Source organism: Tursiops truncatus, chromosome 19 (assembly GCF_011762595.2).
Source record: "Tursiops truncatus isolate mTurTru1 chromosome 19, mTurTru1.mat.Y, whole genome shotgun sequence".
In the NCBI taxonomy this organism is placed as follows: Eukaryota; Metazoa; Chordata; class Mammalia; order Artiodactyla; family Delphinidae; genus Tursiops; species Tursiops truncatus.
In genome coordinates, this window is record NC_047052.1 from 14,406,391 (window position 1) to 14,424,279 (window position 17,889).

Below are 17,889 nucleotides of genomic sequence, written 5' to 3' on the forward strand. Positions count from 1 at the left end.
GTAAACTCATATCATGCAATACTATTCAGTAATAATATTAATAGTTGATACATGCAGCATGGATGCCTCGCAAAAGCATTAGGCTAAGTGAAAGAAGTTCTACATGAAAGAGTTCATACTATATGATTTCTTAATATGTACAGTTGTAGACCAGGAAAAAACTAATATACGGTAGAAAAAAATAATAACAGTGGTTGCCTCTGAGGGCTGGGAGGTCATGGTGATTGATGGGGAAGAGATATGAGGGAACTTTGTTGGGTGATAGAAATGTTTCATACCCTGACAGGAGTTTGGGTTGCACAGGTGCATGAATCTATCAAAACTCAATGACTGTACACTTAAGATTTATGTACTTCATTGTATGCAAAAGTTACCTCAAAAGAAAAAAAAAACTGCAAACAAATATTGAATTCTAGTTAATGATACACATGTGAGAGAATTTAGAAGTTACTGATGTCTGCAACTTACTTTGCATTGCATCCAAAAATACATCAGAGTGAATGATAGATAAATGGACAGATATGATACAACAATTATAACAAAATGTTAATGGTAGAATCTTAGTAAGGAGAATATGGGTATTCACTGTGAAATTCTTCCAACTTTGCTGTTTAGAATTTTTCATACTAAAACATGATGGGGAAATAAAACGCCTAAGGTGACCACACTTCTGGAATGGCAGCGTGAGAAGCTCATCTCCCCACTGAAATATTTAACTAGTGAAAATTATTTTTTAAAAAACCAACCATTTAAAATCTCTAGATATTGTCCTAAGAGTATACAGAAGGTGGAGAAACATTTATTCAAGAAAGCTTAGTAAATCTTGATAAGAACAGTAAGAGTCTATGGTATTTGAGCCACTGTCTGATTCTATCTCCTCCCAGCTCACTGTGACATAAGTTCTACTTCAAGCAGGGAGGTCAAAGAAGACAGGACTCCCTTTCCCTTCAGCTCCTAGTCTAGGAGTATGGTTTCACCCAAGGAAGGGCAAGTGGCCAGCATGTCATCCCTTTTTCTGGCAGGGGCCTGGACTGGGACTCCCTTCCAAATCCCAGGTCCCACTCATAGGGTGGAAGTTTTACCTAGGCACAGAAAGCTGAGAATATTGGGTCCCAATTGCCCCCACCCCAGCTCACTCATAGATTCCATGCCAGGAGGGCAAGCCCAAAAGACTAGGGGCTGCCATCCACATCCAACGCCCCACTCATGGAGCAACCCAGGTTTATCACTTCAGAAGAAGTGGACAACAGTCCCTGCCCATGCCCTACTCTAATGCAGTAGTACAGGCATTCTGTTGGAAGGTGGGGGAGAGGGAGCCCATAAGAACAGAGAGCTCAGACACTTCTCTGGTGGCACAGTGGTTAAGAATCCGCCTGCCAATGCAGGGGACACGGGTTCAATCCCTGGTCCGGGAAGATCCCACATGCCGCGGAGCAACTAAGCCCATGTGCCACAACTGCTGAGCCTGCACTCTAGAGGCCGCGAGCCACAACTACTGAGTCCACGTGCCTAGAACCCGTGCTCCACAACAAGAGAAGCCACTGCAATGAGAAGCCTGAGCACCACAACAAAGAGTAGCCCCCACTCGCCACAACTAGAGAAAAGCCCACACGCAGCAACGAAGACCCAACGCAGCCAAAAATAAATTAAAAAAAAAAAAAAAAGAGAACAGAGAGCTCAGTAGCTCTCCCAAAGAGGACATACTTTATTGGGAAGACAATGTGGGGAAGTTCATGCATAAGGGTATTGTCAAAAACAATGGAGATTTTCGTGGTAAACAGTTAAGAGGAGGCTCTTAGCTCCATTAAACTAGCAGCAACAAACAAAATAGTAGCCCAGCTAGAAGTTTAAGAGAGTAAACCAGGGAAAGAGACAGATAAGAAGGGCCTTTCTGAGCTCAGAGCAAGCCTCAAAGACTGCCCCCACAAAGGGGTCTGACTTTAGCTGGATCACACTGTGGAACAATTTATGCCCCAGACTTTGCCAAAAACAACAGAGCAGTCAGCTAGCAATTACTGGAGGCTAAAGGCTGTGAGTGTTACAGTAAAGTCAGGTCACCTAGCAGCTTAACAGGGAGACCAGGGAAAGAGAGCACTGCTAAAACCACAATAATCCCTGGTGGTCAGAAGACTGTGCACATAGTCAAAGCTTCACTATTTGAGGAGCAACATCAGAGACTACGCACTGTGGAGAAAATATTGATAGAATTCTGTGAACTAGTCCAGGCAAGTCACTGAAGAAATAAATAAGAAAACAAGCCCCAGGTGAGAGAGGGATCAAAATCCAGAGTTGCTACAACATATTATTGTAGCAATGTTCCATTTTCAACAAAAAAATTATGAGACATGCAAAGAAACAGGAAAATGTGACCCATGACAAGAAGAAAAAAAAAGTAGGCAACAGAAACTGCTTTGGTGGGGGCCTAGATGTTGAACTTAACAAAAACTTCAAAGCCCCTATTGTAAATATGTTCAAAGAACTAAAGGACACCATATTTAAGGAATTAAAGGAAGGTATGTTGACAACATCTCATCCAACAGAGAATATCAATAAGAGAGTTATAAAATGTTTAAAAAATAAATAAATAAATAAAAATGAAGACACAAAATACCAAAACTTACAGGATGGAGCTAAAACAGTGCTCAGAGGGAAATTTTTAGCTATAAATGCCAATGTTAAAAAAAAAAAAAAGAAAGATCTCAAATCAATAAACTAAATTTCCACCTTAAGTAACAGGGGGGAAAAAAAGCAAACAAAACCCAGAGCAAGCAGAAAGAAGAAAACAATAAAAATTAGAGTGGAAATTATCGAAATAGAGAACAGGAGGGGAAAAAAAATAAAAGAAAAAATAAAACCTAATTTCATTCTTTGAAAAGATCAACAAAACTGACAAACTTTTAGCTAGACTGACCAAGAAGAGAGAAGACTAAAATCACTAAAATCAGAAATGAAAGAGGGGACATTACTACTGACCTTACAGGAAAAAAAAGAATTATAAGAGAATACCATGAAGAAACATATGCCAACAAATTATATAACAAATGAAATGGACAAAGTCCTAGGAAGACACAAACTACCAGAATCAACTAAAGAAGAAACAGAAAGTCTGAAAAGGCCTATAACTAGTAAAGAGATTGGATTAGTAATTTAAACTTCCCCCAAAGAAAATCCCAAGCCCAGATGACTTTACTGGTGAATTTCATGAAACATTTAAAGAATTAATATGAATCCTCTCAAACTCTTCCAAAATATAGGAGAGGAGGAAACACTTCTCAATTCGTTCTATGAAGCCAGTTTACTCTGATACAAAAACCAGAAAGACATGTTACCAAAAAAACCTACATACCAATATCTCTTATGAATATGGATGCAAAAGCCTCAACAAATACTAGTCAACTGAATGCAGTAGTATATAAAGAGAATTATACACCATAACTAAGTGGGAATTATCCTAGGAATGCAAGGTTGATTTTACATTGGAAAATCAATTAATTTAATGCACCACATTAATAGAATAAAGGACAAAAACCATTTGATCATCTCAATAGGTGCAAGAAAAAAAAAAAAAGCATTTGACAAAAATCCAAAAACGTTTCATGATTAAAAATACTCAGTAACATAAGAATAGAAGGGAACTTCCTTAAACTGAAACAAAGGACATCTATAAAAAACTCACAGCTAATATCATAATGGTGAAGAAATGAATACTTCCCCCCACAAGACCAGGAACAAGACAAGGATGTCCATTCTCACCCTTTTATTCAATAATATATTGGAGATTCTATCCAGGGCAATTGAGCAAGAAAGAAATGGCATACAGATCGAAAAGGAAGAAGTAAAATGATCTTTATTTGCAGATAACATTATCTTATATATAGAAAATCCTAAGGAATTCACTAAAAAAATATTAGAACTAATAGAGGAGTTTAGCAAGGTTGCAGGATACAAGATGAATAAACAAACACCAATTCTACTTCTACATACTAGCAAACAATTCAAAAATGAAATCAAAAAACAATTTAATTTACAATAGCATCAAAAATAAAGTACTTAGTAATAAATTTAACAAAAGAAGTGTAAAACCTGTATACTGAAAAGTATAAAAAACTGTTGAAAGAAATAAAAAGATCTAAATAAATGGAAAAATATCCTATGTTCATAGAGAAGAAGACTTAATACTGCTAAAAGGATAATACTCCCCGAGCTGACCTACACATTCAATGTAATCCCTATCAAAATCCCAGGTGGCTTTTTTTTTGCAGAAACTGACAAGCTGATACTAAAATACTGTGGGAAAAAACAAAGTTCTGATTTCAAAATTTACTACAGAGCTACAGAAATTAAGACAATGTGGGGACTTCCTTGGTGGGGCAGTGGTTAAGAATCCGCCTGCCAATGCAGGGGACATGGGTTTGAATCCTGGTCCGGGAAGATCCCATGTGCCACGGAGCAACTAAGCCCGTGCACCACAACTACTGAGCCTGTGCTCTAGAGCCCATGAGCCACAACTACTGCAGCCCGTGTGCCTAGAGCCTGTGCTCCACAACAAAGAGAAGCCACCGCAGTGAGAAGCACACACACCGCAACAAAGAGTAGTCCCTGCTCACCGCTACTAGAGAAAGCCCGTGCACAGCGTCGAAGACCCAACGCAGCCGAAAAATAAGTAAATAAATTTATTTTTTAAAAAAAGGCAATGTAGTAGTAGTATGAAGACAGACAACTAGATCAATGGAATAGATCAATCAATCCATGCATAAATGGTCAAATGATCTTTCAAAGGGTGCCAAGACGATTCAATGAGGAAAGAATAGTGTTTTTCTTTTTGTTTTTTATAAATGTACTTATTTTTATTTATTTATTTTTGGCTGCATTGGGTCTTCGATGCTGTGCGTGGGCTTCCTCTAGTTGCGGCGAGCAGGGGCTACTCTGCTTGTGGTGCGTGTGCTTCTCACCGCGGTGGCTTCTCTTGTTGCAGGGCACGGGCTCTAGGCGGGCTTCAGTAGTTGTGGCTTGCAGGCTCTAGAGCACAGGCTCAGTAGTTGTGGCGCATGGGCTTAGTTGCTCTGCGGCATGTGGGATCTTCCTGGACCAGGGCTCAAACCCACGTCCCCTGCACTGGCAGGTGGATTCTTAACCACTGTGCCACCAGGAAAGAATAGTTTTTTCAACAAATGGTGCTAGGACAATTTGGTATCCATATGTAAGAGAATGAATTTGGACCTCTACCTCACACCATATACAAAAATTAACTATTATCTATTATCATAGGCCTCTTATGTAAGAGCTAAGACTATAAAACTCTGAGAAGAAAACATAGAAGTAAGTCTTCATGACTCTTGGTTAGGCAGTGGTTTCTAGGGTATGACATTAAAAGCACATGCAACTAACGAAAAAAGAGATGTTGAACTTAATTAAAATTAAAAACTTTTGTGTTTCAAAGGACACCATCAAGAAAGTGAAAAGACAACCTGCAGAATGGGAGAAAATACGTGCAAATCATATATCTGATAAGGAACTTGTATCTGGAATATATGAAGAACTGTTACACTTCAACAATAAAAAGATAAATAACCTAATTTAAATGTATATATGTGTAACTGAATCACTTTGCTGTACACGTGAAACTAACACAACACGGTAAATCAACTATACTCCAATTTAAATAAATAAAAATTATACAGTGCTGTATGTCAATTATATCTTAATAAAACTGTAAAAAAAAACAGTACATAAGAAAACACAATGAGATACCCACTAAGATTGCTGAAATAAAAACATAATAAATGTTCAGCAGTTCCTCAAAAGGTTAAACATAGAGTCACCATATGAAATAGCAATCTCACTCCTAGTTATGTGCCCAAGAGAAATACAACCTTTTACCCACACTTGCATACAAAATATTGTATGTGAATGTTCATAGCAACATTATTCATAATAGCCAAAAAGTGGAAACAACCCAAATGTTCATCAACTAATGAATGGATAAACACAAGTAGCATATTTATACAGTGTAACACTATTCTGCATAAAAAGGAATGAAGTACTGATACATGCTACAACATGGATAAACCTTATGGATGTTTTATCCATAAAAATGGATAAACATTATGCTAAGTGAAAAAAGTCAGTCACAGAAGACTATATATTGTATTATTCCATTTACATGAAATGGCCAGAATAGGCATATTCATACAGACAGAAAATATATTAGTAGTTGCCTAGGGCTGGGGGTGAGAGCGGGGTGTGAAGGTGGAAAGTGAATATTAATGGCTATGGGCTTTCTTTTGGGGGTGATGAAAATGTTCTAAACTTGATGGTGGTGATGGTTGCACAATTCCGTGAACATATTAAAAAACGTTGAATTGTACACTTTAAATGGGTGAATCGTATATGAATTATGTCTTTTTTTTTCGCCGTGCAGCTTGCGGGATCCTAGTTCCCTAACCAGGGATTGAACCTGGGCCCTTGGCAGTGAAAGTGCGGAGTCCCAACCACTGGACCGCCAGGGAATTCTCTGAATTATGTCTTAATAAAGCTGTTAAAACAAACAAAACAGAAACCTCCAGGGGTTTCCAACCCACGTGGCCCTTCTCTCCTCATTCACTCACCTGCATCCATGTTCTCCACTTTCTACCAAATTTCCTGGACTTTGTATGTGTGGTTCCTGCTTAGAACATTCTACCCCAAATTATCTCAAGCTGACCTTATTATTATTTACTTTCGATTCAAATGAATCCTCCTCAGAGACATTGTCCCTGACCATCCCAAGTAAAGCAGTCTCTCCCCCTTAAAATGGTCTCTTTTATATTCTGTCAAGGAACTAAAAAATAAAGTAATTCAGATATTCAGCTGATGCGTGTCAGGTAGCACCTCAAAATTAGCTAACTCCCTGAGCTGCAGCAGAATTGGAATTTTTATAAGGCAAGAGCAGAAAGGGGTATATGGTTATGGTATTGTCCCAAGCTGCAATTTTCTTTATCTGTAACTGCTGCAAAACACTGCAGTTTAAAAGGGTGGGATATATTGGGATATTCCTGCCTCTTTCTTGTAATTGCTGGTGTAGTCTTATTTTGGTAGCAGTTGAAAGGGTTCTTTTGAGAGCTATCTTTAAGCCTTCTCAATCACCTAATGCTAATTAAGTTCATGGGAAGGACTGACAGAAAGGGGGGAAAAAGGAAAGGAAAGGAGAAAGAAAAAAAAGGAGGTAAAGCCTGAAAGAAGGAAAAGCAGGGTCTGTTTCAATTCTTTAGAACATGTCTCAGTATCTGAAATTGTCTTAGTTATTTGTTTGCATGTTTATTTTCTGTCTCCTCTACCACTAGGATGTTTCTGTCTTGTTTGTCCACATAGTAGATGCTTAATATGTGGTGGCTGATTGACCAAATTCCACACCAACATGATAATCTAAGGTGAAAGGATGAGCAAATATTTTGGAACTTTCTAACCACTCCTCTCATTTCTCGGGACTATAACGAACTGTCACCTCAGTGCTTAGAGAATTAAAAATTCTTGGGTCACACCTCCACAGACTGGTTCATCCGTGCTTTAACTATACATCTGCCTGCCTACAGAAACAAATATTTTAAAAGGTAAGGAAAAATCTGTGTGACAGTCTGAGCAGTGCTTCCATTGCCTCGAACTCGACACTAGGATTGTTGATTATATAGGAGGAACTGGAACAAACGTACTGCAATTTTATGCAGGGGTTTCATGTCTTTAATTCAAGCTTGCTTCTTCCTACAAGTAGGAGTGAAGTCATTGTGCTTAGTTACTTCTGCAATTGCTAGAGGCTAGGAACAAAGACTCAAAGAATTTAAGTGCTGGAAGGAACCTCAGGCATTACTTAGCTTCTTTCTTTCTTATCAGATGTTTCTTATCGTCTGTATCCAAAATATCAAGGTTTTACCTTCTAAGAACACTTCCCTGCTCAAAGCTTTTTCTCAGACAAGCACCACTGGCATTACCTGGAAGTCTGTTTGGAAATGCAGAATTTCAGACCCCATTCCAGAGCTATGTAGTCCGAATTTGTAATTTCACATGACCCCCAGGTGACTGGTGTGCAGTCTGAGAAGTGCCGCAGCACTTCTGGACATGCTGAACCAGTGCCTACTATCTCCAACAGCATGCATTTATCATTAGCGCTTACCTGCAAGCTGGACCAATGGAACAAGGAAAATTCATAAGTGAAAAGTTTTCCCAAATGTCCCCTGTAGAATTCAAAGACCTGTGTATTAGGGAAAGAAAAGAAGAGGCTCAAAGGATAAAACTCAAAAGTAATTACAAAGCTTACTGGTAAAATAGTGATAATTGTTTTGAACTGGGTAATGAATACATTGAGATTCATTAAACTACTCTCTCTACTTTTGTGTATATTTGAAAGTTTCATAATAAAAATTTTAATTGTATTTTATTCACACTTGTTTATCTTTTTTGGCCATGCTGTGTGGCATGAGGGATCTTAGTTCCCCGACCAGGAATTGAACGCTTGCCCTCTGCATTGGGAGTGCAGAGTCTTAACCAATGAACCACCAGGGAAGTCCCCTGAAAGTTTCATAATAAAATATTTTTTTAAAAAGTAGTCTCAAGTTTGGGACTTCCCTGGTGGCACAGTGGGTAAGACTCTGCACTCCCAATGCAGGGGGCTCAGGTTTGATTTCTGGTCAGGGAACTAGGTCCCACATGCATGCCGCAACTAAAAGTTCGCATGCCACAACTAAGGAGCCCACGTGCTGTAACTAAGACCCAGCGCAACCAAATAAATAAAAATTAATTAATTAATTAAAAAAAAAGTAGTCTCAAATTAGTGATAACTACCAGTCCCACCAAGAGGAACTTGTGGTGAGAAAGTGTAGTCAAGAATGTTGTATATCTTGGGACTTCCCTGGCAGTCCAGTGGTTAAGACTTCACCTTCCAGTGCAGGGGGTGTGGGTTTGATCCCTGGTCAGGGAGCTAAGATCCCACATGCCTCAGGGCCAAGAAACTAAAACCTAAAACAGAAGCATTATTATTTTTTTTAAGAATGTATTTATTTATTTATTTATTTGTTTGGCTGTGTTGGGTCTTCGTTGCTGCACGAGGGCTTTCTCTAATTGCAGCGAGCAGGCGTTATTCTTCATTGCGGTATGCGGGCTTCTCACTGTGGTAGCTTCTCTTGCTGCAGACCACGGGCTCTAGGCACGCAGGCTCCAGTAGTTGTGGCTCATGGGTTCAGTAGTTGTGGCTCGTGGGCTCTAGAGCACAGGCTCAGTAGTTGTGGTGCATAGGCTTAGCTGCTCCGCGGCATGTGGGATCTTCCCCAGACCAGGGCTCAAACCCATGTCCCCTGCATTGGCAGGCGGATTCTTAACCACTGAGCCACCAGGAAAGCCCCTAGAAGCATTACTGTAACAAATTCAATAAAGACTTTAAAAATGGTCCACATCAAAAAATCTTAAATAAAAAAAGAAGGTTGTGCATCTGCCGCAAAGTGAAGGCTGAAGGGGAATGCAGAAGAACTAAGCTTTATGGACCAGACCCCTTAGGTACATTCCTTCATTTAATCCCCCGTCACAGCTGTGTTAGGTAACACCACCTTAACCAAGTGATTGAATTTAGCATCACCAATCCTGGGACAAAATGGTACTGTATGCCCCCAGGTGGAGAGTATGGGGAAGTACACATCCTCGTTGATGCGGTCCTCTCACCAAAAATGTCTCACCTGAATCTAAACAGGAGGCAGCAAACGCTGAACAGAGGACATTCTACCAGACAATGGGCCTGGACTCTTCCAAAGTGTCAACATCATGACAGACAAAAGATTTAAAAAGTAAGCTGAAGTGCTTTAAATTAAAGGAGACTAAAGAGGTATGACATCTAAATGCAATGGGTGAACTTTGATTGGATCCTAGATTCAAAAAAGTCATTGTGGGGACTTCCCCAGTGGTCCAGTGGTTAAGACTCTGTGCTTCCAATGCAGGGGGCACAGGTTCGATCCCTGGTCAAGGAACTAAGATCCGGCATGCATGCGGTGTGGCCAAAAAAAAAAAAGAATCATCTAATACACTGTCCATTTTCCGAGTTTCTAATTGTCCCCACAATGACTTTTTTTTAATAAATAAATTTATTTATTTATTTATTTTGGCTGCAATGGGTCTGTTGTGGCAGCGTGAGGGCTCTTCGTTGCGGTGCGTGGGCTTCTCTGGTTGTAGCGCGCGGGCTTAGTTGTGGTATGTGGGATCTTAGTTCCCTGCCCAGGGATTGAACCTGGGCCTCTGCATTGGGAGCACGCAGTCTTAACCACTGGACCACCACGGAAGTCCCCAAGATGATTCTCTAAAAAATACATATTAAATGTACTGGGTGTGACTAAAACAACAACAACAACAACCTTATGAGGTAAGTGGTAACCCTCTTGTAGAGACTGGGAAACTTAAGTTCAGAGAGATAAAGGGACTTGCTCAAGAATCCACAGCTGGTAAACGGCAGCGCCAAAACAGGCTCAGATCTCCCTGACTCCAAAGCACAAGCTCCTGGCTGGTGGATGCTTCTTCTTCTGCAGCATCCCCAGGCAGCAAGAGATAGGGCTGTGTCTCCAAGGAGATGGTAAGGGTGCATTGCTATGCCGAGAGCAGTCGTTCATTTATTCAAAATTTAATTTCTGTGTGACAATGATAAGCAAAAACAGGCAGTCCCTAGACTCAGGTTGCTTACAGCCTAGTGGAGGAGACAGATGTTGATCAAATGTTGGAAACACTCAAAGGAATATATATATATATATATATATATATAAATAAAACAAAAGGAGATCAGAGCAATGAAGAAAAGGAAGCTGACCAAAGCAGAGGGTCAGCAGAAGACTTCTATGAGTTGTGCTTTAAAGACTGAATAGAAGTTAATGATACAGACAGAAGGAAAAGTGTGTGAGCAAAAGGCCTATGGCAGGAGGGAGCATGACCTTGCAGTAGGAGAGGCCCAAGAGCCGGCAGGTGTGTGGTGCAAGGTAAGAATGGAGGAAAGTAGGCAGGGTCTGACCATGTAGGACCTTAAAGGCCATGCTAGGAATTCTGTTCAATTTTAAAAGCAATGGAAAGTTACTAAAGGGTTTAAGCAAGTGACAACATGAGATTTCAAGTTTAAAAAAAAAAGAAACACTTTGGCTGCAACGTACCAGTTAAGAGATTGTGGTAACCTGTGGTTACTTGTATTAGAATGAGCAGTGGAGATGGAAGGGGATATTTGGGCAGACTGGATATGGGGAAATGCAGGAAAAGGAGGTACTGAAGATGTCTTAGGTTTGTAGCTTGTGCAGTTGGATGGAGATGCCATTCTCTGAGAAGGAGCACTTGGAAGAAGGCCAGATATGGGAAGATGTAACATGAGTCATATCTTGGAAATGAAGAATTGGTGATGCTTTGGAGACCTCCAAGTGGAGATGCAAGAAGGCAGCTGGACGTGCAACTCTGAAGTTCAGAAGAGAAGTCTAGACTAGAGATGTACATTTGGGAGTCATCAACTTATGGCTACTGAAGCATGGATAAGGTGGCCTCAGAAAGGGAGGACTTAGTCAATGGGAACCTCTGATTCTTAAAGGGAAGGCTTTGATGCAGGAATATTGGAAGGGAGCAGTAGGGGGGCTGAGTCACAAGCCTGAGCGAGAAGTGTGTGTTGGGAGAGAACCTCAGTGTCACTCTCACTGCTTCTAGAAGCAATGTGTTCCTGCCAGCAGTGGGGTCACCTTCACTATTTTTGGAGGATGGCTCATGCGTTTCTCTACCTGGTGGGCTCTACTATTCACCCTCTAGGCAAGCCTCTGCTGGCAGCCCCCATGTCTTCTGCCACTGCTTCCTGGGGGAAGGTGCTCTGCTGCCGGGCTTTTCTCCCAGTGTCCTTCCAACTATACCATAATTTATTTTTTTGTTGTTTTTTTTTGCGGTACACAGGCCTCTCACTGTTGTGGCCTCTCCCATTGTGGAGCACAGGCTCCAGACGTGCAGGCTCAGCGGCCATGGCTCACGGGCCCAGCCGCTCTGCGGCATGTGGGATCCTCCCGGACCGGGGCACGAACCCGTGTCCCCTGCATCGGCAGGCAGACTCTCAACCACTACGCCACCAGGGAAGCCCCCATAATTTATTTATTAAGCAATTAATTAGTTGACTAACCAATGCCTTAGTGATAGGCAACATTTGGGGGCAAAAATTATGGTATAACCATACGTTGGAATACTATGTAGCAGGAGAGAGAGAGAGAGAGAGAGAGGGGTGGAGAGAGACAGAGAGAGGTATTTCTCTGTGTTCATATATGGAAAGCTCCCCAATTCCCCAATATACATACACTGTGAAAGAAAAATACAAAACTGTGATTTTATGCTATCTTTTGTACTAATGGGGAATATAAATCTGTATTACAATTTACTTGTATATGCCTAGAGAAAGTGTGGAAGGATACACGGGACACTAAAAACAGTGACCCCATAGGGGATAAGGCAGGGTGGATTGCAGAGATGATAAATAAGGACGAAACTTATTATGACTCTTTACTTAAAATTTTCTGAACCTTGTGACTGTATCACCTATTCAAAAAATTAAATTTTAAAATATGGAAAAATGTTATTTTCCAATATGTTTCATATTTTATATTTTCTAATGAAACTGATTTTAGTGCTCCCACCCCCAAAGATAACATTTTGCAGACATATAATACAATATCGCAACCAGGATATTAACACTGATACAGTCAAGATACAGACAATTTCCATCACCATTGTGTGCTATGTTTTAAATCTTGAAGATGGATGGTCTATTAAATAAAATAACATGTTTTACAAATCAGTGCGTTTAGTACACATTAAAAAAAAGTCTGGTGGGAGGGAGGGAGACACAAGAGGGAAGACATATGGGAACATATGTTTATGTATGACTGATTCACTTTGTTATAAAGCAGAAACTAACACACCATTGTAAAGCAATTATACCCCAATAAAGATGTTAAAAAAAAAAAAGTCTGGAAGGGAATTCAGCACAACAAAGTGGTAACAGTGTTCATCTCTGGTCACGAGGAATACCGGGGGGTTAACTTTTTTTTTTCCGTTTCAGTTTGATGGTAGTTTTCTGTTTTCTGAGGTGAAATTCACACAACATACAATTAACCATTTTAAACTGTATATTTCAGTGAAATTTAGTGTATTCATGATGTTGTACAACCACCTCTTTTTAGTTTCAAAACTTTTTCATCGCTCTAGAAGAAGACCCCATATCCATTAAGTAATCACTCGCTAGCCTCCTATCGCCAGCCCCTGACAATCTGCTTTCTATCGCTATGGATTTGCCTATTCTCGATATTCCATACAGAAGGAATCACACAATATGTGACCTTTTGTGTCTGGCTTTTTTCACTTAGTATAATATTTTCAAGGTTCATCCAAGTTGTAGCAGTATCAACACTTCATCCATTTTTATGGCTAAATAATATCCCATTTTGTGTATACATCATAATTTGTTTCTCTGGTCATCCATTAATGGACATTTGGGTTGTTTCCACCTTATGGCTATTGTAAACAGTGCTGCCAAGAATATTCATGAACAAGTTTTTGTTTGGACTCCTATTTTCAATTATTTGGGATATAAATGTAGAAGTAGAATTGCTAACAATTCTGTTTCTCTTTTTGAGGAATCAACAGACCGTTTTCCACAGCAGCTGTACCGTTTTACAGTCCCACAAGCTGCATGTGAGAGTTCCTAATTATCCATAGCCTTGCCAACACTTGTTATTTTACCATTTGTCTGTTTATCATAGCCATCTTAGTGGGTGTGCAGTGGTATCTCATTGTGGATTTGACTTGCATTTCCTTAACGATCAACAACGTCAAACATCTTTTCATGAGCTTATTGGCCACTGAGTATCTTTTTTGGAGAAATGCCTCCAAAGCATGTGCTATTTTTAATTGTATCATTGATGATGTATTTTAAAACAGAGGGATTAAATTTTACATTACTGCTCCTAAATAAAATTTTCTCTTATTACTGATGAAAATTAAAATTTTGAAATGGTATCTCATTGCATTAGTTAAGGCAATGGAAGCTGCTATAACAAATCCTCAAATGTTTGATGGCTCAAACACAACTGAAGTTTCTTTCTTGCACAGATAAAGCCCAACATGTTCAGTAAATGGCTCTTCTCTAAGCAGTAATGCAGGTACTTGGGCTCCTTCCATTATGTGCTCTGCCAACTTCAACTCAAGGCTTCTAAGGCGGCACTGGTCCAGTATTTGTAAAAGGATTTTCAGTGAGGCTGGACACCATGCACCAATAGCACCAATTTACCTTTTTTCTTTCTTTCTTTCTTTTTTTAGGTATAGAAATGGAGAGTTCAGGGTTAGATTAATCTCAGGTAGAGACTTTCCACAGTAGATGCTACACAAAGATAAGGAAGCTAAGTTCAAGTGGCTGGCAAGAATGTGGGTATGTATTGCACCATGGGGTATATGTTGGAAAGAAAGAGAAGAGTAACAATACAGGGGAGTTGACGGACTTAGGAGGAAAGTGTGGAGAGATCAGAGGGTTGAATAATGTCTAGGTGTACATTGTGATTCAGTTGGAGGGGAAGAAGATTGTAGTGAGTTAATTATACATCAGGATTTAAGATTCCTAAAATAGTCTAGTTCAAGATCATGATAAAGAACAAGGAGTAGGGACCTCCCTGGTGGCGCAGTGGTTAAGAATCCGCCTGCCAGTGCAGGGGACATGAGTTTGAGCCCTGGTCCGGGAAGATCCCACATGCCGCGGAGCAACTAAGCCCGTGTGCCACAACTACTGAGACTGCGCTCTAGAGCCCTTGAGCCACAACTACTGAAGCCCATGCACCTAGAGCCTGTGCTCTGCAACAAGAGAAGCCGCTGCAATGAGAAGCCCATGCACCACAACAAAGGGTAGCCTCCGCTCTCCACAACTACTAGAGAAAGCCTGCACGCAGCAACGAAGACCCAATGCAGCCAAAAATAAATAAATAAATAAATTTATTATTAAAAAAAAGAACAAGGTGTGTCTGTGGGAGTGGGTGGCCGTAATGCAGTAAGATTTACATATAGCTCCTCAAGTTCGAGATAGGCAGGAGGCCGTTATAGGTGTTGGTTGGGTTATCCAAAGAAATACTGAAATTTCCCATATGTCAAGGCCCTAAGTAAATAAAGGAGAGTGTACAGAAAGGGTATAAAGTAATATAGCTTATATTTTATTTACTTTTAAAATTTTTATTGGAGTATAGTTGGTTTAAAATGTTGTGTTATAGCCTATATTTTAAAGGATGGTTATTGCATGACTCTGAGAGACTAGAAATCCTGAAAGGACAGTAAGTTAGATTTCTAGACTAGGTGAAATAAAAGCAATTTCAAGCTGGCTGTAGGGGTGGCAGTATCTTTGGGGGAACAGCCAAGTTATGGTTAAAGCAAAGACGTGAAGGAACTATGCTCAACAATTTGGGAATGGCAGGGAATTTTAATCTGCCATGGAAGAAGAATTCCAGGGGGAACGAATGGAAAGAGAAAGCATCAGGCTGGAGGGAGCTAAAAGTATGGGAATTTCTATAGCAATATCACAAACTAGATAATGCGGAAAATGTGTGTGCTTCAAAACACCTAGATATATTAGATAAAATCTAACATACACTTTTTCAGATTCGGAGCTAACTTTGCAAGAGGGTAAGGGTAACTCCCGAGGAGCACAAATAAAGAGGGAACTGAAAACGAGGAAAAAAGATTATGGTTATGCTGGTGCTACCTCAGTAACCAAGAGGTTTGGATTTTAAGACTAGAGAGGAAACCTTAGGCCCATGTAAGGCAGGGAGTTGTAATTTAAACTCTGCATGAAGTCAGGACCCTTCAAGTGCTAAGCTTGAATGAAAGGATGAATTAAAAAGAAAGAAATCTCGGAGGAGCTTCAAGATGGCGGAAGAGTAAGACGCGGAGATCACCTTCCTCCCCACAGATACATCAGAAATACATCTACATGTGGAACAACTCCTATAGAACACCTACTGAACGCTGGCAGAAGACCTCAGACCTCCCAAATGTTTTGTTAGCATCACCGAGATGACCAGGTCGTTTTTGTCCTTCATTCTGTTATTGAGGTGTATTACACTGTTTTTTCATTTGTTGAACCATTCCCATATTCCAGAAATAAATCCCACTTGGTCGGGGTTTCCCTGGTGGCGCAGTTAAGAATCTGCCTGCCAATGCAAGGGACACAGGTTTGTAGCCCTAGTCCGGGAAGATCCCACATGCCGCGGAGCAACTAAGCCCGTGCGCCACAGCTACTGAGCCTGCGCCCTAGAGCCCCTGAGCCACAACTACTGAGCCTGCCTGCCACAACTACAGAAGCCTACGCACTTAGGGCCCGTGAACCACAACAAAGAAACCACTGCAATGAGAAGCCCGCACGCAGCAATGAAGACCCAACGCAGACAAAAATAAATAAATTTATAAAACAAAAAATCCCACTTGGTCATGGTACATAATCTTTTTAATGGGCTGTTGTATTTGGATTGCTAGTACTATGCTCGTCTTCTCTGTATTGTTCCAATTTTAGTATATGTGCTGACAAAGCAAGAACTCCCTGCGGCTTTATTTTTTAAACACGGGATAACGTACTTTTTTTTTTTTTTTTTTTTTTTTTTTTGCGGTACGCAGGCCTTTCACTGTTGTGGCCTCTCCCGTTGCGGAGCACAGGCTCCGGACGCGCAGGCTCAGCGGCCATGGCTCACGGGCCCAGCCGCTCCGAGGCATGTGGGATCTTCCCGGACCGGGGCACGAACCCGTGTGCCCTGCCTCAGCAGGCGGACTCTCAACCAATGCGCCACCAGGGAAGCCCGGGATAACGTACTTTGAATTTCATAATGTACTTTGCATTTCAAATTTCAAATGAGTAAATGTCCCAAGGAGCAAGAATTCTTTTCTATGCTTGAAACACTGACAAAAATTAAGACACACTTGCTAGTTTGCAGACTGTTTTCTTCGCAGAATTAGCATCACCTGCTTCCTACATAACACACCTCAATTAGAGTGTCAGAAAGTGACTTTCTTTGGAAGGTGCTCTGCAACAATCTGACCCATAGAGAGCATCCGGATGTGCGGTTTCTATGACATCATTATGAAACCCGTTTGTAAACACACGAACTGTTTAAAGTAAATAAGAGTATGAATAAGATGTACCGGGGATTCACTTCTCCAACAGATTCAATACTTCGACCTTTAGAGTACTTAAAATACAGGCCCTCCTGCACAGTAAAGTGTGGTGTGCGTGAAGCACAGCAGAGGAGTCACCTTTCCGGCTCGGCAGAAATCCAAACACATATGCCATGCACTCGGGACCGTGAAGGATACGATTCTTCCAAGAAAATTTCCAGGGATACTTTTGAAAACTGACAACAGCTCCTGGGAACTTCTGCTTCTGTTTCACAACTTATGGGACTTACTGGCACCCGCCCACAGCTAGGAAAAGGTTAACAGGTGTTTACAATACCTAAAGATGACTTGTCGACTTTCTGGAAGCCTCCCGCCTGATGTGGCCCGAAAAGGGGGCAAAGGAGGAAGGGAATCTCTCAAAAAGGCGCGGGTCCGAGAAATGGGCTGAAGGAGGAAACAAAACCGAACATCCGGAGAAAAGGTAGTCGCTCCCACTAGAGATACGCGACCTCGCCGGCGCCTCACGGTCTGCGGCGTCTCCTAGTCCCGTGACTGCGCATGCGCCCTGAGTAGTGCGTCGCCCTCATTAGCATTTGTGCCTGCGCAGCGGTGGGTTCTTTCCCCCGCTCCACCCCACCCCAACTCCGCCACCGCTCCATCCCCCGACCCCCTCCTCTTCCAACACGGTCACCCAGAGCAGGGTTGCGTCGTTGGTGACTGCTAGGGACTAGAGTG

The 17,889-nt window shown here is 41.1% G+C and overlaps 1 protein-coding gene and 1 pseudogene across 2 annotated transcripts in view; both read right to left on the reverse strand.

Moving 5' to 3' along the window:
• Positions 1-8,226, reverse strand: part of LOC141277241 (large ribosomal subunit protein eL31-like) — a 49,419-nt pseudogene extending 41,193 nt beyond the window's left edge.
• Positions 1-17,548, reverse strand: part of ZNF19 (zinc finger protein 19) — a 107,262-nt gene extending 89,714 nt beyond the window's left edge. For both annotated transcript variants that reach the window (XM_019935548.3, XM_073796834.1), the window contains exons 1-2: positions 17,492-17,548; positions 8,147-8,224 (exon numbers count right to left, since the gene is read on the reverse strand). The gene's annotated coding sequence lies outside the window, so the exon portion shown is untranslated. The remainder of the gene's footprint in view (positions 1-8,146; positions 8,225-17,491) is intronic.
• Between the last annotated feature and the right edge of the window lie 341 nt (positions 17,549-17,889).